Source organism: Rhinoderma darwinii, chromosome 8, assembly GCF_050947455.1.
Source record: "Rhinoderma darwinii isolate aRhiDar2 chromosome 8, aRhiDar2.hap1, whole genome shotgun sequence".
NCBI classification, from domain to species: domain Eukaryota; kingdom Metazoa; phylum Chordata; class Amphibia; order Anura; family Rhinodermatidae; genus Rhinoderma; species Rhinoderma darwinii.
Genome location: NC_134694.1, coordinates 83,680,118 through 83,687,613, shown reverse-complemented (window position 1 = coordinate 83,687,613; position 7,496 = coordinate 83,680,118).

Here is a 7,496-nt window from a genome sequence, read left to right as displayed (position 1 = left end):
AAACCTTGTGGGGTTTTCTCATGCAATGGTGTCGGGAGTATACCGAGAATGCTGTGATCAAGGAAAAACATCCAGTGAACGGTGAACCTGTAGACGTAAACAACTCATCAATGAAAGGGGTCAGAGGAGGATGACAAGAATTGCTCTGACAAACAAGTGGGTGCACAGAAAAGCAAATTAAAACCAAATATAACGCTGGTGCGCCAACTAACGCACTGAGCACACAACTCGTCGTTTCTTAACACGGATGAGTTTAAGTACTATTGCAGACAATGAGTTCAAGTGCCATCGCTGTCAAAAGGAAATAGAAGAGCAAGACTCCAGTCGGCAAAAGAGTGCAAAAATTGGATCACTGAGCAGTGGAAAAATATTGTCTGGTCAGATAACTACAGATTTCTGTAGCATCATGCTAATGGTCGGGTCAGAATTTGGCGCAAGCAGCATGAATTGATGAACCCTTCCTGTCAAGTGTCAACAGTTCAGGCTGGTAAGGGTGGAGTAAGGGTGTGGGGAATGTTTTCTTGGCATACCCGTTTTTTTCTGATACCTGTGGGTGTACATTTGAACAGTAGGGCTTACCTAAGCATTGTGGCTGACCAAGTTTATCCCTTCATAGCAGCTGTTTACCCTATGGCATAAGGACACTATAGCGGCACCTGCGAGAAGCTATCCTGTTCACATGGGCCAATATTCCTCCCGAAACAATTTTAACCCCTAATGGAATCTTTGCCACAATGAATTAATGCAGTTCTGAAGGCTAAAGGAGATCCAATGTGCAACTAGATGGCTGTTTCTAATAATGTTGCCATTCAGTGTGGATTATACCAAAGTGTGTGCAAGATGCCAGAGAGTTTCATTTGCAGGTATAAGGCATAGTAAAAAGTACAGGGGAGACTGCAGACTGTGCCCTAACCAGCAGAACACGTCACTGGCAGCGTGCAACCTCCAACTCACCGCACTGAGGGACAGAGATGATTGATTGGCAATAACCTTACATTATCTACAGGAAATAGAAAGTAGTCTAGAGGTCATTCAATGACAACAGCAAAATAAATAGGACTAAGCAGATTTGGTGTTTTTACCCAGTGCATTTCTGGATTTTTGCTATGCAATGGCCCAGACACATTGGGGAATATTTACTAAGATAAATCCGCCAACACTTTGGGCTCAATTTGGCCTATATGCCTTGTGCCAGCTTTCATATGTGTTTTAGATGCTTTTTGCACCTGAATAGTCAACTTGTCAAAATTGTCTAGAAATAAGCCTGGCTTATCCAAAGGAGGAATTGCTTAGCAAAAAGCAAGGAGGCTTACATGTGCCAAAGTGCAGCCCAAAAAAATGGTCTACAGTAAGCTAACCAAGAGGTTGTGTAAGGAAAAAAAAAGTGTCTAACATATCTAGCAAGATGCCCTAGATTTGTCCCACAGCCTGCACCACTGTGATAAATTTGGTCCATCTTCTGCCTGCCTTGTCTAGGTTTAATCTGTCTAAGTTCAACAGTAATAATAAATCTACCCCATTCTTCCTGAGATGTTACAATTCAGAAATCGACAAGCTTCATTTATAAAACTGTCTAGTAAAAAAAACTTGTCTTTGTTGCCGACAGGAACAACTCAGAGCACAGCTTTAATTTCTTAAACTGTAGTGGAAAAACTAAAGCTGCACTGTGATTGGTTGCTAAGGGCAATAAGGCCAGTTTTTCCTGTTAGGTAGTTTTGATAAATGAGGCGCATTACGTTAATATTGGGTAGCTGTTTTAGAGTTGATATTAAAAAAAACAGTGTTATCACATTTATAATATCTTTGTAGCTAAAACATATTAGTTACATGCATCAAAATATTTCCTGAAGCACAGTGATCAATAACAGTAATCGTAATCACATGGAAAGCCGCACATTTCTAGCCCCACTGGCAATGGAAGGGTTTTCTAATATAAAAACATGAAGGTAGATTCGTAATTAATAGTCAACATCTACAGTAATTTGTGACGGGAAGTACAGAGCAGTGTGTACAGATCAGCTGATCAAACACTGTTTCATCCTGCATTGGCGGTAGTGACTTACCTAACTAAGGCAAACATATGATTATTCTGCATGTCTTGTAGGCACAATTGGGTCAACATAAAAGCAAGGAGAATATCTTGAGACATGCCAGGTGTCAGACTCTGTTGTTACAGGGGAGCATAAGCACATTGCAGTGTCTTCTAATCAACATGAAACTAAATCATCCTTATTGCTAGTCTCTAGTTAATAGCGCTGAGATCTTCCTGCAGACTGTACTGGTAAACACATCAATTTAAAGACAGGTGAACCTGAGTAAGGGTCAGGTATAAGTGTCAGGGCACTTTGCCATCAATCAAGCTGCATCATACACGAGGAGAGATAAATGAGTCTGTTGTATATGTGTATATCATGATACAATGGTTGGTGCACGCCTAAATAAATTTACCATTTCTACGTTTCTATTTGTTGGTTTAATGGTGGGTAAACATAAATGTTTCAGAGGGAAACGTTACCGCTAGAAAATATAAATCATTTTATGATACACATGATTTGCATATACTCCAACAGCTACAGCGTATTTGTTATGGATCTGAAAGCTTCACAATAGAGCAGATCGCAACAGATTTTAGTTTCATTCCAGATTTTCTGAAATGTACATAGATGTTCTGTGATAGGTTATAGAAGATTTTCTATAAACAGGGCCGGACTGGAAATTAAAACCAGCCCTGGCATTTTTAAGCAAACAGGCCCACTGTAGGCCATACGCAGCCGCCAATGTTGGGCCGGCCACCTTTCAGCTATACAAAGACACGAGGGTGATTTATCAAAACAGATGTAAATGAAAAGTGGAGTACTTGCTGATAACTCCAACGCCAAGTAATCCAATACTTTTCTGTATGAAATCTGCAGGAATAATAAACATGCTCATTATTCTAGAGGACGATTTTTTTTGGCAGAGCAGAAAAAATTCAGCGCAGATTTTTCCCACTGGATTTGATAAGGATTTAGGTGCAGAATCCAAACCTAAGTCCTCATCAAATCCTGAACGTGTGATCATCTTATACTGTCATATAACGATTGCAAATTATAGCATTTTATAATGCTAAAATATCACCATACTGTAACTAAATAAAAGCAACTTTCCAAAATCATATTCAGCTGTATACACACAAACACATATACTGGACACATGTGGAACAGATGCAACCCACATGCTGGCCTCATGCCACACACGCACCACTCACACAGAGGACACATGCTGCACACGCTCCACTCACACAGAGGACACATGCTGCACACACAACACTCACACAGAGGACACATGCTGCACACACAACACTCACAATTAGGACATATGCACACAACTCACACCTAGAACACATGTGCACACACACACACACACACACACACACACACACACACACTCACAAACACACACCATTCAGGACACATCCCCCACTCGCGCCACTCACACCTAGGACACCGGCTGTACACCCACCGCTTACCCCGAGCACAGGTGCCACACACACACTCTAGTCACATGCTAGACACATACCACACACACTGGATACAACACACATACAAATGGCGCTAATACATTAAAATCACACACAAAAATCACACATATTGCATACTTCACTCATACAATGAACATACACTCTGAACCCTACACCAATCATTCACACTACAAAAATCAATAAAACACACTACTTCCCTGGCATTGCTATATTTACCTGCTTTATCTTGTAGACTGATGGTTCTTGGGTACTGGCAAGCAGGATGCCATAGGCATCTCTACCTGAGACACCCCTACACCACTAAGCCCCACCCATGTGTCTGCCAAGCCACACCCCATTTGCTAATCTCCGCCATCTGCTATTTAGATTAAACATTATTTGATGCTCACCCCTCTAACCCTCCAGCTCCTGCTGTGTAACTGGACCCCTCTCACCTCCAGGCATTCACACCCCTGAAATAAACATGTCAGGCAGGGACTGGAGTCTCTTTCTCCTCAGCAGCCATGCTGCAGCTGTGCTCTGAAAATGTAGAAAAAGCAAGCCCATCACTAATTGGCTGATGCTCGGCTAATCAGTGCTAGGCTTGTTTTGTACATGCAGGCAGGGCAGAGATTGGTTTTCCTTTTCCTTTGCGGTGTACTGTATAAGGCTATGTTCACACTGAGTTGTTTTACGAGGTTTTTGACACTGAAACCGCGTCGGAAAGCACAAAGCGACATGACCTATCTCCCGCGAAGCGACATGACCTATCTTGAGGCGTTTTCCGCCTCCAAAACCCCGTTTGGATCAATGGGAGATGGAAAAACAGCGTCTCGAGCTGGCGAGGCGTTATTTGACACAGATTTTGTCAAATAACACTCGCGTTATTTCCGCCTGTTAAACCCAAGCCCAGCCCAAAAAAAAGGCTGGCATCTGATGCAAGCTGGAGGCAGCCATTTTCAAGAAATCAAAATCGTGCAAGAACTCCCATGTGGATAGGAGCTGCAGTTGTGTAAAAACCACCATCGCAATTGTGAAAAAGTAAGTACATTATTGCTCACATCTGCCATACATGTTGGCAGATGTGAATTTTTTATTTTTTTTGCTGCACTTCATTTCACTAACTTTTTTTTTAAAATTTACATTTCAGGTACCAAAATGTCTCAAGTGGCGTACCATAGAATGGACTTGAACTTCGGGAAAATGATTCAGGAAGTGAGTATTCAATGTTTTTCCAGAGGCAGGACAATTCCAGCACGAGGGGGTCGACAATACCAGACCCGGAGGAGAAATCTCCAGATCTAGTGGTGAATATCTCATCTCTTGTATTAATTAATTCACAGACCTATCGATTGGTTCACTTTGGACCTTGATCTGGAAAGGTTTTTCCGGTCAATAAGACTAAAGGCATATTTTTCTGTGCAACCTAGAAATTTAAATGTAAATTATATATCTGCTGTTTCTACTAATGAGATGTTTCATCTGAGTGATTACGGACTGTATAACAAAAGTAGATTTCAGCCTCCTGAGAACATTCATACTATTGAAACCTATGTCTCATTTGTTAAAAATCAAGTTAGCTCCCTGAAGTCAATGCAAGGGTTACAGTATATTCAGAGGAATCTAACATGAGCCGAACATATGGCACTCAAAGAGCTGGCTGACAATAGTGACCTGACTATCAAACCTGCAGATAAGGGCGGTGCCATAGTAGTTATGGACACCTCCTCTTATCTGCAGGAAGTGGAAAGTCAGCTTAGTGATAGTAATGTTTATGCGTTGTTATCAGGGGATCCCAAGTTCACTTTTCTTCGTGAGCTGAATACCTTGGTGAACCATGCGTTCACACATAAAATTGTTGACAAAGATTTGCAAGAGTTCTTGCAGGTGAAATTTCCAGTTACCTCTGTATTGTATCTTTTGCCAAAAATCCATAAGGACCCAGTCAGACCTCCTGGGCGCCCCATTGTGTCAGGGAGTGATTCTTTATTTGTCCCTGCAGCAATGTTTGTAGACAAAATTCTCAGGCAATTTGTCATTGGTGCGGACTCATACATAAAGGACACCTCGGACTTCCTGGTCAGGATCCATGATCTTGTGGTTCCTGCCCGGCCGGTCCTGGTTACCCTTGATGTGGGGAGTCTAATACCTCCATTGACGAAAGACAGGGCGTTGATGCCTCATTGTTCTACTTAGAGAAGTCAGGGTGTTCTATTGAAAGAATTGAATTCATCAGATCTCTTTTTGAGTTCATTCTAGTAAAAAATTATTTCCTGGTGGCTGACAAATTCTATCTACAAAAAAGAGAAACGGCGATGGGGTCCAATATGGCACCCACATATGAAAATATCTTTATGCGGCGGATTGAGGAGGAACTCGTCTATGTGTCCCACCATGACAGCCATGTGTTGCGGTGGTGGCGATACATAGACAATGTTTTCCTCATCTGGACCGGTTCTATACGTCAATTACAGGAATTTTTCTCTTATTTGAACACTATGAACTCTACAATTAAGTTCACTATGTCTTATTCCACCTCGTCAATTGTATTTTTAGATACGTGTATTTCAGTATCTGATAATGGCCTAGTCTCTGATCTCTTTTAAAAAAAAACAGACAGAAATAATATTTTGCATTATACCAGTGGCCATCTAAGAACAATGTTGAAATCTCTGCCCTTTAGTTAGCTAATCAGAGTCAAGAGGGTAGTAAGCCAAGAAGATAAGCTATCCTCATGGCTTGATCAAATGTGTTTGAAGTTTATGGAGAGAGAATATCCTAAACATATCCTTGAGATGAATAAACAAAAAGCTCTGGTGCTAGATAGGAACGTCCTACTAAGTGGGAAAGCTACTAGGAAAAAGAAGGTTCGTATTCCTTTTGTCTCTACCTTCTCTGTGATTAGTCCACAAGTCAGTGAGATCTTGAGGAAAGACTGGAGTGTGCTGAGTTCCAGGAGAGACCTATGATGGCCTATAGAAAGGGTAAAGCTATAAAAAGTAGTGTGGTTAAGGCTGACATTTGTTCTAGTCGTAAGGGACAAACCTTCTTGGCTCCTCCGAAACAGGGATGCTATCCCTGTTTGGGATGCAATGTTTGTAATAATATGATTAAGGGCAACACTTTTAACATCCACAAATCGGTAAACTAATGACCATTCGGGGGTTTCTACACTTGTCAGACAGCTTTTGCCATTTATTTACTCAGCTGCCCTTGCGGTCTTCACTACATTGTAGAGATCACAACGGAGGTAACGCTGTGGATGAGGAATCATAAATCCAATATAAAAACAAAAAGATGGGATCTACCAGTATCCAGACATTTTGGGATAATGAACATGGGGTGTCACTATTTAGATTCAGGATTATAGAATCAGTACCCCCAATGAGACGAGGTGGGGATGGTGGGGATAGGGAGCGGGCACTTAAAAGAAAGAATTGGTATGGATATATAGACTTGAAACTATGTCTCCCAAGGGATTGAATGAGGAATACCCTTTTGGTCCACATATTTAGAACAGTAGGTGTTTTTTTCTCCTGATACATGGGGGGTAATGTTGGTGGACTCGTTTGATAGTATAGTCAACCTATACATATATGTAATTCAAAGGTCTGATCTGGACTTTTTGTTTGCGTGTATTTTTAACCTGTCTTACTATATTGGTGCCTATGTGTACTATACATTAATTGTTTTTCTCTTTGTATTTTTAGATACACACTGTCGTGGAAATCCATCGCTCAAAATATATTAGACTGAAATTTATACGAGTCCAAACAGACTCTCAAGGCCAGACCCCATTAGTCAGTATCCTAATTAGGATATTTCACCTATATATATCGAGAGAGGAGAAGAAAACACACAGACGCTGCTGATATGTTCAAAAATACTCCTCTGAAGGATTTATTACCAGACTCAAACTGTTAAACTGAAATTCAGAAGGGGTGTAGGCTTGAGGTTAACCAATCAGAGACAATGTGACAATATTTGTTATTCAGTA